Here is a 14,157-nt window from a genome sequence, read left to right on the forward strand (position 1 = left end):
TACTTGAACTTCCAATTAGTGCAAACCAACATCAGCTGGGCTAGAGCAAATTGATGGTTCTATAAAAAAGGTCATTTTTTCACCAAGCAGTTAAATACGTCACACCTCATGATGGGTAAAGGCAAAGAGTTATCTGAAGACATTTACAACCTGTTTGTTGCTCAGCATCAGAATGGAACTGATTACAGACTTATATCAAAGCACCTAAAGTTTCCAGTCAGCACCGTTGGGGCCATTAGTCACAAGTGGCAGAAGCACCACTTTACCATCAACAGGCCATGCACAGGAGCTCCTTGCAACATTTCTGACCAGGGAGTCAAAAAGATAGTCAGAAGAGTACTCAACCAGCCAATGACCAGCCTGAAAGTGCTCCAGAAAGACTTGGAGGCAGCAGCTACAATTGTTACAGAGAAAACAATAGGCAATGCACTCCACCGCTATGGCCTCTATGGACACTCAGGTCGCAAGACTCCATTCCTCAAGAAGAGGCATGTTGAAGCTTGTTTAAAGTTTGCTGAACAGCATCTTGACAGGCCCGTGGAATACTGGGAGAATGTTGTCTCAGTTAGCGTTTTCAATACTTTTTCTCTTATGTTATCGCACTTAATTCCACATAATCATTATTTATGGACTTGAATGTCATGATTTCTTTTCATGTGTGGATCATTTGAGTTAATACCAATGCCTGGTAGAAATTTTGTTTGAATTGCATCTTTAGAAATAAATGTGATGAGAAAAAAATTGATACGTTCAATACTTATTTTCCCCACTGTAATTGCGTTAATCGAGCTATGCTTGGTCCATTCTCAGTCCAGCTAAGCTGTTTTTGAGCATCTCAATAGTCCAGTCTCGCGCTGACTGAGCTCATAGTCCAATTTCTGAAGCTGCATGTAAATGAACTGATTGACATTATTTTTTTAATCTCTACTTGGTGCAGATTACATTAAGCCCTCTATTCTGGCAGGAACCAGAATGCTGTTTTGAAACTAAACCCTACAATGTCATCCAAAGCAGAAAATTTGCAGTAAATTCATGTGCTTATTAAGAATAATAATTTTCTTAATCTTCTCAAAAAGAGTAATATCTTTTTTTCTTATTTATAGAACAATGAGGTAAAATTAGAAAAATGTGCTTTTTTATTTATAAAGGTACGTGGACACCTAAGAGATGGAAATGATTAAAAAAGTGTCAAACCTGCAAATTACCTGCTAATTAAAACATCCCTCCATATGTTCTGATATTAATCTTTGTTTTGCATCTCATTTGCATTTGTGACAACACTGCATTAATAGAAAACACTGTTTGACATAAATAAATATTGAAGTCCCTACAAAGCTAATAAAACTGTCACAGAAAGAGGTTATTTTGAGTTGTGATAACAAGGAAATTACAAAAATTGCCACAAGGTTTGATGGGAAGAAGAAAAGATTATAATAAAACTGTTAGAAAAGAAGAGAGATGCTCAAAGGTGAGACAGACGAAGGAGCTAGGAGGACAGGGTGCGTGGGAGGCTGGACAAGGGGTGAGCAGGATGAGCTCACCCCAGGCTGGAGGGTGAATCAGGGGGCAAATATGCAGGGGATGCTCCCTGATTCACCCTGGTACTGGCTTGTGTCGAGGCCTGGGATCCATCTGGCTCACCCCCTGTTTTACACTATCTGCGAGGAGGGAGGAGAGGTTGGGTCAGGGCTAGGTGTGTGTGTGTGTGTGTGTGTGTGTGTGTGTGTGTGTGTGTGTGTGTGTGTGTGTGTGTGTGTGTGTGTGTGTGTGTGCGTGTGTGTGTGCGTGCGTGCGCGCGCGTGCGTGTGCGTGTGTGTGTGTCTTTGTATGACAGTCGGCCTTAAGACAGAGAGGTGTGGGGGAAGGGTGCATAAAGGACGTTACATCCAACATACGTTTGTGAATAGTGTGCTGAGAAATTTTCATTCCAGCAACAACAGAGAGAACAGAATCTGTCATAATAAGTTACAGATGTGTGTATAAGTGCACAAACACACACACACACACACACACACACACACACACACACACATACACGCACACACACACACACACACACACACACACACACACACTGGCTGAGTCTACTGAAACTAGTAGTTAGCACCTGAAAATGATTTGCAGAGACCTCTTTGCTCCTTACTCCTCTCTGGTCAAGGTGACAGAATGGTGAGGACAAGGTTTGAGGAGGGCTTTTCTTTATCTGCAGCTTAAGTACACACACGCTTGAGGTGGTTTCATGTTATCAGTGTAAAATCTGGTTGATGTTATCTCGAACACGGTGATTAATATGACTGTGCAGCTCTGTTTGTTTTTCAAAAGGAGAGCAGAGGGGTGGAAACGAAACCAAGCTGTGAGCTGATTTGAGGGAAAATCTAGATTTTCTTTTTGGCTGCAATAGGCGCAGAAACAGAGTGAAATATCTTCTTCTTCTTCTTCTTCTATTTAAACTGACTACATAATACCAACACAAAGTATGAGCAACCTTCTATGAGGGAGTTTGCTGCATGACTTTTCTGATATGTTTTTAGTTTATTTCACTGGTATCTGCTATCAATGCTTTTCCTGTTGCATACACGTGTGCTTTCATTTTTAAAAGGAATTTCATAATTTTCACAAAAGTGAATGATTACCTATGACATTGGTATCACTTCTGTAGCAATTGGATGTGACAAGAATCACCAGCATTTCTTTTGCATTATTTTGATGTAATTGTAGCAGGCTATTGAATTTTAACCTTGTGGCATTGTTGTGGTATTGTAGTGGCAGGCTGCAGCATCTAGACTAGGGGTGGGCAACTAATTTTCACAAGGGGCCACATGAGAAACATGAACTGTGTCAGAGGGTCGCACCAACAATAATGTGAACTTAATTCTGCATAATGTTAACTTTTTCCCATTACAAAATGCACTTACTTATATTTAATTAACTGCTTCTGGTAATCATAAGAATAAGAATATTCTGTGAATATGTGAAACTGTGGTGTAGGTCAAATAGGAAATACTCATATAGAAGGAATAAACAGTAGTGTTTGTTTTCATTATTTTATAACCTGAATGTTATTTCACTTTGGGCCAGACAGAGCTGGATGTGGCCCGCTCGCCGTATTTTGGCTATGTCTGCTCCAGTATGAAATTGGGAAGGAGGTTAAGGCCAAGAAATATGAGTGCCAGCCACTGTAAATGAGAAAAAACACAACACTAGCACCATGCATTGTGGGCAACAGTTCATGAGAGGGACTGGTTGTCTGCACACTGAGATATTTGTCTCAATCACCACATCATACAGGCGTTTAGCATACTGCATATTTTAGTCTTGTTTACATTCTGAGTACTATAATTTGACAAAATAAATATGCGCTGTAGAAGGCAGTTTTAAAAACAGCTAAAAGAAATCCATTTCAAGACCAAACCAAAAATCAAGAGATAATGAAACCTGTAGAATCCTTTTAATTTGAAAGTTCACTTGTTTAGCATCTTTATTTTAGAAATACATTTTGTTAGGTGTTGACATTTTGTAAATTTAGTGCACATTGAAACAGGCAGGTATTTGTATTTGTATTCAGCCTGTTTGTTGGATTTGTTTTTGACATTCCCTCTGTTTGGATGTTGATGCATTAACATTTTTGTATTATAATGGATGTAACAAGAGCAATTTTCAAACAAAATCATTTTTTATTCATGAAGCTGTCAAAGCCACATTTTCCCTTTTAATGGTATTCATGTTTGATCATTGTTTGTTTTCTAGCACTGATTTTTATTTCTTTTTTTCATCCTTGTGGTTTGACAACAGTTGAGAAATATGTTTTTCAACTTGGCTCAAGGAAATTTCATTTCTCAGGCAAGATGTTTTCATACCGCAGAAAGATTGGAAAACATTTACTGGCATAAAGAAAAATGTGTTTTCTGTCTGAAAATCAAGGCAAATGTGATTTACAAAGGACTGTAGCTTTAATTCAAGGCTTTTAGATACAGACTTTGGGAGAGCTACTTAAAGCACATTATTTGTCATAAAGTCACACTGGTTTTTCACTGGTCAGTAATATTGTAAGTATTTTTATGACCTAATGCTTGCCTTTGTTGAATTCAGATGAATGCAGCATTTGAAAGCTAACCAAACTGACAGAAAGGGGTTGAGTGTTTTAGTTTGCATGCTGTGGTTGATACAGCTGAAATATAAAAAAACACATCCAACCTTGAAGTGTGTGAGAGTGCAAATGCAAATGCCTTCAAACATGATGTGGTGGGAGATTAAAGCAGGACATGACAAACATATGACCAGCTGTGTGTGTGTGTGTGTGTGTGTGTGTGTGTGTGTGTGTGTGTGTGTGTGTGTGTGTGTGTGTGTGTGTGTGTGTGTGTGTGTGTGTGTGTGTGTGTAACGGCGGGGCTAATGGTTTGTATTCTCTAATCCCTTCATTTAAACAGGTCTGGTTCAGATTGTGTGGGGAAGACTTGTCCAGATAGGTAGTGCTATTTGGCCTCTCTGTGTAAATTCCACCGTAGCCTCAAGGCCTGTCAGCTCTGTCTGTCTCTCTCACATTCACTTCAAGTGTGTGTATGTGTGTGTCAATGAGTGAGTGTGTGTGTGTTTTAGGGGAGGATATTTAGAAGTGAAATGCAAATATCACAGGAAGTTTTTTTTTTTAAGTCTTTGCAGAGAGGACACCTGTGTAAACTGCCATGTCACTCTGTGTGTGCCTTTGCGTGCAGACAGCCCAGACAGCCGCCTGTCAGGTGATGTTGACTGTTTGATAACTTCAAGCTTCTTGCACACACTTTATCTTAAGGGCGCAGCTCGATGATGTAAGCAGCTCTTTAGCATTTAGCCCCATTGGGACCAAGAGTCTCACAATGAAGATTTCTGAATTCAGAACAGATGACACTTATCTCTTTATATGCCAGAGGTGGCCAACCTGTGGCTCGCGAGCTGCATGTGGCTCTTTGCCTTTCAGTGTGCGGCTCTTCGATCCATTCATCAAACTGGTATATTGTTGCAAACGTCGGGATCAGTACTGATCAATACTTGGGTGATGAGATTAATACTTAAGTTTCACTTTCTCTTCTCTTCATGAACTTCTCTCATCGCTCATGTGCTCATAGATAGATAGATAGATAGATAGATAGATAGATAGATAGATAGATAGATAGATAGATAGATAGATAGATAGATAGATAGATTAATTGAACTTTGTCTCTTCTGCAGTAAAAACAGAAATTTGTCTTTTGCATGGCTCCAAGTACAAATTCAAACACGCTGACACACACAACAAATCTCGCTTTGATAATTGCAAATGAATTCATTTTCATTTCATGCAATTTCATTCATGTGTGACAGGAAGTGTATTTGCAAGACCACGTTTTTTGTGGCCCTTTGTAGTACCACAGTAATTTTTGTGGCTCTTGGTCCCTGACTGGTTGGCCACCCCTGATATATGCTTTACATGCTTGTCTTTTGACTCCAGATGATCAAAGTCTTGCTTGCCTCAGCAACTTCAACTTTCTGACGAAAGGTTTATGGAGCCAAACAATGGTGGTTGTCATATTTGAAATGTTGTCTCCGCCTACCCTGGGTTCACTTCAGAAACAGACAAAAAAAAAAAGAATGAAAAATGGGATGTCAAATGTAAAAAAAAAACCCAGCTCATCAGACCAAGTGTGTTTTGTACCGGCTCATTAACACATTCAATTTGATGTAATAATGGGCCTGAGATTCTTTGGCTTTTGGATCCAACCTTGTGTGACTGGTTGTGGAACTGAAGTTGTTTTGGGGTTTTTTTGTGTGAATTCCCACACCAAATTTTTTCACCATCAGAGATTGCAGATTGGTTTTAACAAAAAGAAAAGGAATTGTCATATTAACTTATTAGTGTGGATTTGACCTTTGGACTCCTGCTCATTAACACAGAGGAGCTTAAACACATCTTGGACAGACATTAGCCTCTCGCTAACCAGACGCAGAACTCACTGACGCTCTTTGTCTCTGGTGCTTTCTGTAATCTTCTGGTCTTGTCAGAGTCTATTTACATCTGTTGAATTATAAAACCCATAAACACAAATACTGTTGGTGATATTTGGAATTTGTGTTGTTTACAATGTTTTGTATGCAAACACATGGTTCACAATCCATCTACCATGTGGACACTCGTGTTTAGCCTTGACCTTTAAAACAACGGACATGATGATTTCCAAGATTACTTTGTTTTATCCTGACAGGAAAAAAAAAAGATGCATTCATGGCAATCCATTCCCAATCTGTTGAGGCTCAATAATCAAACTCTCATTTGTAGCACAATAAGAATAAAAGGGAAAAAATAAGCATAGTTATAGTAAGCTATCTTTCAGGGACCTTGTGTAAATGCTATAACCCTCATGAAAACTCGTCTGGTTGATGATGACGTCAGCTGGTCCAAACCAAAGTGCCGCACTGAGCGGCTCTTTATATGGGCACATACTCAAAAGAAAATTTGAAGCAGTGTATATCCGTACAAAAGGAAAGAAATAAAGTTAAACACTTTAAATCCACATCATCCAGCCTCCATGAAGACATCTCTGAACACTGACTGCTTTCCGTTCTCTCACTGCCCTTTGACAGGACACACTGGCATCAAATACCCAGAATGACAGGAGGTGCAGGGATAAGAACAAAAAATGAAACAAGAGAAGAGAAAGGCCGTCTTTATTTCTAAAAAGCCCTCGGACTCCACGATATCTGGCCTGACCTCTATGACCCGTGGCTGAAGGGGACAAGAGAGAGGGAGAGTGGACACTGGTGAGCAGATAGAGAGGGCAGTGTGTTATAGTGGGAACCAGAAAGAGAAGAAGAAAAGGGAGGAAGACAGAGCATGTGTGTGCCCCTGAGGTTTAAGATCTCTGGCTCTGAGTCTTTTAAATCAAAGACACTGCACGGCCATGATCTTTGAAAGATTCTCTTATTACCTTGGAAACTTCTGCTCCATCTCCCCCACTCCATCAAAATCTTTCCTTTTTCCAGAAAAGATTACTTTGATCCCTAACTCAGGTAAAGAATGGAAATTAATTATTCAGTAAAACTCACATGCACATCTTCTAAAAAGAACATGCACATTCCCTGAAATACTGGGGGTGCATTCTGGCTCCTTACCCCTGGTGTCATGTGATATCTGTTCAGGTTTGTTTCCCCCACACAGAAGGAACAAGTGAACAAGATGGAGAGGTGAGCAGCAAGATTGATAGCCACCATTGACCTGAACCATGTATCATCTGGCATCGCCTCTGTTGCCAAAACACAAGGACTGGGCTGCTTTATCCAGTTAAAATGTCACTGCTAATGATGAGGGTTACTTTGCTAATGCAACTAATGTGTTGCTCCTGTGGGGATTCCTGCTCAGGTCAACCCCGACCTTTGCAAAATATGAAGAAGAAAGAACGGCTAATTGTTCATCATCTGGGGCAAGAAATGGCTTAAAGAAAGAGAAAATACAACAAAGTTATCTCACCATACCAATCTTTACTAAAAGATCTTGCATTAAATTTAAAGTCCTTATATGTTCTTATTAACCCTGCAAAACCTGACTCATTAAAAATAGGAAGAAAATTATATTTTGTTGAAACTGAGATGTCTATCAACTGTTTTAACAAAACCCACAAAAAATGTTGACATCATTTGGTTATGATAGATTGTTGGTATCATTTGTGATACATTGGACAGTTTTGGTGACTTTTTTACATATTTTTTTTTGTAATATACATTTTCTCAATGCAGAAAATATCTATTTTAAAAAATGAGCGACAATTTGGATGTTCTTAAAATTAGCAATGATTCTCCCAAATTACAGTTTGTAGATAATTTCTTATGAGCAGGCAATTTAAAAAGGGTCAATATGCAACATTAGCTGCCTGTAGTGGCATGATAATCCTTAAAGGTGCAGGAGATACTTAGGAAAAAAAATAGCAGGTTTTTAAAGGGCTGTAAGGAGGTTTAAGTGATCTTGCAAGTCTCTCTTCTAGATATATGCCTAATCGTTATCCTTCAAAATGAGATTATTAGCACCGATATTGATTATTTCAAAATGCCACTTTTTAGCTTCCTAATTGGGTCAAGCAGGACCAGATTGATTTACAGCACATTTAAGTCTCTATGACAACACCACGCCGGCTGACGAAGTTTAGAAGTGAGAAGTGAGAGAGCTGTGTTTTTCTCTGCTGAAAAGGATTCTGGGATTAATTTTGTTGTGATGGTGGACACAGGAGCCTAACTGTCAGACAGAAAAAGGACAGAAGGGCAGAAGAAAGCTAAACAGGAGAGTGCTAGAGCATGAGCTAAACTCTTTGTGATAATGTCCATTCCAACCCACATGCAGCAGTTATTCTGCAGTGGTCTGTTCAAACTTGAGAGTCTATCAATAAAATGAAGAGCGAGGTAACGTTAGCTCTGCTTGGTAGATAACTAGCAGGATATACCCAGGATTCGCTAACATTACACATTACAGACATGTCTCAGAGCACCGAGCTGCCAGTAGCGCTAAATTTAGACAGCTACTAATCTACATACTAACTGACAGTGTTTGCTTGTTGTCACGTTGGCCTACAGATACGTCGGAGCACTGGGCTGCTAGCAGCTACATATAGCTGGCTACTACAGTGTTTGCCTGTTGTCATGTTTGAAACAAAAACACTACATGTTAACTGTACTGTTAACTACCTTACCATGGCGCGTTGCATCTGGTAAAAAAGTTGTCATGAACAAAGAAAATTTGTTTTGATCTGATTTCCATTTCATTCCAAAACAAACACATCTTATTGCTTAATAATACTACTGTTTTTTGCTTTTCCCAAACCACAAAGTAGTTGAAGAGTTAAATGGTTGGAAAACAACCAAGTGAGCCTGAGTGCTACCTGAATGCATTCATCAGTGCCTGCCTACTCTCTGGAACAGTAACTCACAGAGACAGGGGGGGAGCTGAGATTCTCCTTACTTCCTCTTGCAAAAACATAAGAAACCAGAAGAATCTGGAGACAACCTGTTTGTGTTATTCCCTCAGGTAATCCCACGCTCACCAGTGCATGGCTGAGCAGACCATTGCAGAAAACACAGCAACGCTTGCTCTGTTTCTGAGAGGCTTCACTCTGCTCACTGACAAACACACAAAAGCGAGACCATTTCAAGACGAAAAAGTTTCTGAGGAAATAACTTTTAGAGGGAAACAAGTCTTCTGTCCTTCACTTATTTAAGATATTGATTTAAAAAAACTATTCTTATCTAACCATCCAAATCATTGTTGATTCTAGTTTCACCTGGGAAATTTGTATCAAAATTCAGGCAAGGCAGACTGCAGCTTTTGTTTGTATGATGAAACACACTTGACAGGTGAAACAAATGCGCCTGAACCATTCAACCATAGAGAATTCACCCTAAAAACCTGCCACTTATTAGCTTAATGTGCTAACAGAGTCCTTAGTGCTCTCCTCTTTAGGTAACTGATGTGTACAAGAGGCCTGGTTCTCAGGTGAGTCAGTCTCAAGTGACTTCTACTTGGAGGGTTTACTCAGGGTGTTGAGTCTCCTGGGAACCAAGGGATAGGATGTCAGCTGCTACTTCCTGCTCGAGCCAGTAACAGGAACTGGCTGAGATCCAGTGTGTGTGTGTTTGTGTAGGCATGTGTGTCTGTCTGTCAGACAGAAGACTGGGCAAAAAGCCCAGGTACAGCAGAGCCCAGGTGTTCCTCAATGAAGAACACAATGAGCGTGTGCAAACATGGAGGGACAGACAGGCAAATGGAGAGGGACTGGTATCAGAGAGCACACCTGTTGTGCACCTGCCCTATCTGCTCATAACACACGCGTTACGGATGCAGCAGTTGTAAACACAGACACACTCACACAGAAGCAAAGCTAGCTCGCACACATTTCTTTTGACTCAAAAGTACGGTAACACCACAGGGATGGATCAGAAATGTCTCTAGTTGCAGCCAGAAAAACTAAGTCAAAGTTTTCCATCAAGAGACTATCTCAGACTTCAAACAACTTCTGAGTCTTTGCAACTTTTTCTGTCACTTTCCCCTTCGCCCTCGCTGCCTTTCCACACTCTCCCGCTGAGCTCTTCGCTCTCTGTGTCATTAGGCAGCGCATCAGGGATTAAGAAGGCGATGGGAGGATCTGATTCGCGGCAGAATCCTCTAAGTCTGGCATTACCACACACCTCACAAAGCACAGGGGAGTTTCTAATCCACCGCGCAGCACAATCCTGCTAATGCATTCATATCAGACACACAGGAAACAGAGGTTGGGGAAGAATTAAACAGCAAGTATTACTGTCAAGTTTAGCACTGACATGGTCATGTTTGTTTTTCAGCGGTGAAGTTGGCAGAAAGCTGTGCTGCTGTGATGAAAGTGAGAGAAGCATCTGTAGGGCAGGAATCAAGCATGTAGCCATAATATATGACAGAATTTAATACATAAAAAATAAAGTCAGAAAACATTTGGATTATTCTTGAAAATATGCAAAAATGACTCAGTCAAAGAAACTTCCTACCCTCACCAAACACAAATCTATATATTTCAATTCTCAAGCAGAACCGTAGACGCAGTGAAATTGATTTGGCAAATAAATCAGAGGGGTGAGAAAAAAAAAAGGGGGGGGGGGGGGAGGCGAGGCATCATGTGTGAGACCAGCAGTGGTACTCGGTGACATGCATCATTGCTTCTGTCTTCTCACTGTATCCCCCTAATGGGAGTAGAGCTGTGTGTGTTTATGTGCACGAGTGTGTGAGGAGAGATAGAGAGATGGGGGGTGTGAGTCTCACAGACAGAAAGACTCGTACTGTGTGTGTGTGTGTGTGTGTGTGTGTGTGTGTGTGTGTGTGTGTGTGTGTGTGTGTGTGTGTGTGTGTGTGTGTGTGAAATAAAGATAGGGACTAAATGAGCTCCTGGCGGGACTGACCCTCCTCACTTCTCACCGGTCCGTCAGAGAGACTGAGCGCTCCACTGGAGCATGGCCACAAGCACGCTGCTGAATACTGAAAATACACACACACACACACGCACAGAGGAAAAAAAGTTACACAAGCTCTCGGCACACTCTCTCACACAGGCAAACGCCATCTCAGAAATTACACAGAAAACCCTCTGAGGTCAACATGCATTTCAGTTCACATGATGTCATGGCGTGGACAGAAAAAGTGACAAACTGCATGTGTTTGTTTGTGTCACCGTGAGAGTCAAACCCTGCATTCTCCAAATGTGCAGTGCTGGGGTTCAGCAGCAGTCATAATTATGATTCATGTCTCTGTAAACAGTCGTACATGTAGGAGAATGTGTCTTCCAGCCCAAAGTGTGGGAAAGTGAAGCATTAAACACATTATACACGCATTTGTGTGTGTGTGTCTGCTGTTGCATATGCAGGTTTAGAGCTAAGTATAATTACTCTTGGTGACATACCCCACATGACTAATGAGCGAGAATCGGGCGCACGGCGTCAAGCTCATTTGTCACAGGATGGTAGGTAAAGCTTCAGTGCGCCTGCAGAACACCGCTAAGGTCGTGCTCAACACTCATGAAACTCTGCTGCTTGATCAATTTCACATGTTTGACACACCAACAATTAGCAAAGATTCTTCACATGATGCGTTCTTGTGTCCTTTTGTTATTGTTGTGGATTAACTGGTGTGTGGACTTTCTCTCTGTAAACAGCCGAAGAGCCACACTTGCAGCCCTCAGCAGTGTAAAGGCCACGATATGACATGTCGACCAATGAACACATCACTGCAGTCAATACGATTTAATAACCCATTACTGATAGAACACTGCTGTTTATAGCTCGGCACTGAGGCAATCTTAGGGAAATAATGGTGAGATTACACCTCGTAAAAATAAATCGACACAGGAATTTTTTTATTCATTAACTTTTAAGATGGAAAGTTACGACTTCACCTGAGTTTAACGGCTAAATATAAACCTTTAGAGATGAGGAATTATAAAACGTTACTGGTAGTAAAGATAATGTCAAGTTATAATCTAAAGTGTAAACCGCCTGATCAATGCAGCTGTTAAAGATGAAACTCTTACACATCGTTGATAAACTGGAGACATACTGGCTCAGTTTGATTCAGTTATCTAAAAAAATAACACTGCTGGTAGCTTCTTTATCTAAATGATTATGGCCAGTCTTCATTTGCAGGTTACCAATAGGGTTTGGATACAAAGTTTGTATTATAAATTATAAATTGTCTCTTCTGCCATGCAGCCAAATACAGACACACGATGTAGAGCTTGGTTAAAACTAGGAAAGCGCACATTTAGTCATTTTTATCAAATGTCATCATCCTTTACAGTGGTTGGCACCACTTTTAATTAGATAGGTTGTTAGTCTGTGCAGAGTTTGCATGTTCTCCCTGTGTGTGTGTGTTCTCACTGGGTACTTCAGCTTCCTCCCACAGTCTAAAAACATGCTCATTAGGTTAATTGGTCACTCTAAGTTGTCCGTAGGTGTGAGTGGGTGCGTGAAAGGTTGTCTGTCTCTACGTGTCAGCCCTGTGATTGACTGGTGACCAGTCCAGGTTGTACCCCACCTCCTGCTCTAAGGTAACTAGGACAGGCTCCAGCCACCCGCGACCCTGAACAGGATGATCCTTACAGATAAGGGATGGATATTCATGTGGGAATAGTCATAGGAGTGTGCCCATATCCCCACAGCCTGATGGTCCCACATTTCTAAGATGTTTTTCAAAATTAGACCCCATGTTCCCACAGTTCTCACATTTTATTTTTTATTTTTCCAAAATCTGGTTTAGTTTGTCTGGCTTTAGGAAATCAAGGGTTCAGTATCTGTAACCTCTGCTTCAGCTGAAACCCTGTTCACTCAGCATTTTATTTTTTCTTGTAATGATTGTGACTATTTCTGATGCTGCTGATCACAGCAAAATTACTCATTTGTTCATTTACCATAAAGTGCTTCCAAAAAAATCTAGAGGAAGGATAGGGCTTAAATTGAAAGGAAATGTAGGAATATATGGTCTATTTTTTATAAATGTCCTAGAAATGTGGGACCATCGCGCTGACCCCCATGGCACAATGAACTGTCGTACATGTGAAAAGAAAGACAAAAGGGGTTGAGATGAGTCTAAAAATAATTCTTCCTGCCATCCCTGCATAAGTCAAAGCCCCAGCTGGATCATCCCAGTCAAAAAAAGTTTGGTTACACGCCTTGTGACTTTCAGCCTGATGGATCTGATGGTATCTTTATTAAACTGGCTGATCTTCATAATAATTAAATTTAAGCTGTTAATCAGCTATGTTTTAATGAACCACTAATATATCACCATATATACACCATATCTGTGTATACTCTCTCTGTCTTTAGCAGTTGATGTACAGATGATAAACACATATGCATTGGCTCACTCCTCAAACTGAAACACCACTCTCTCTGCCTGCTTGCTACACCTGTGTCTACTTATAGGGTGTATTTTGAACTTACAGCAGAGGACAGACTGGGGTCAGAGCATGTTGACATGTTGGCTTCACTGAGTACAAATGTTTGATCAGTCAAGTAAACATCACATAATGTGGGTGTGGTCTGGCTCTTTAAGGAGGAGACGCAGTGCTTTTTTTTAGGCTTATACTGATTTACAGCCCTGTTCTCATGCTGCTATTTCAGCCTCTGTCTGAACAACTTTGCTTTAGCTGCTGTCTCTTTAAGGATGCCAGCTCCACAAAACTCCCCTCCTTCTGACTGGCCAGCACTTTGGTGGTCCGTCGGGGCAGAGCTGGAGGCTGATTTTGGTGTTTGAGGCCCGCCCCTCCTATGTGTCATTAACAGCTCATAGGTCCTTATGCGACAACTTTCTCCAATGAAGATCTTGTTTATTTTTAGCACTATTTTCAGCAATTTACAGATTCAGAGATTTCTACAACATATGATTACGTAAAGGTTTGAAAATTTTCAAATGTTTGGTATAGACACACAGCATTGTTATTTTTATACTCGTGATTAAAATATGGCAAAGCGCAATACTCCCCTTTAGTGTTGATAAACAGCAGTACAGTGTGATTTAATAGCCTAAAAAAGTATATCAGAGCTGTTAATTTTGAGGTTGGTTGTTTTTCTGACTACTTTTGATTTTCACAAATAGATTTTATTATTTACAAAAGTGACTCCTTTTTGGGTGTTTGCTGTCAT

The sequence above is a fragment of the Halichoeres trimaculatus genome, unplaced genomic scaffold (assembly GCF_033239565.1).
Source record: "Halichoeres trimaculatus isolate MK-OKI-2021-1 unplaced genomic scaffold, fHalTri1.1 fHalTri1_scaffold_14, whole genome shotgun sequence".
Taxonomy (NCBI): domain Eukaryota; kingdom Metazoa; phylum Chordata; class Actinopteri; order Labriformes; family Labridae; genus Halichoeres; species Halichoeres trimaculatus.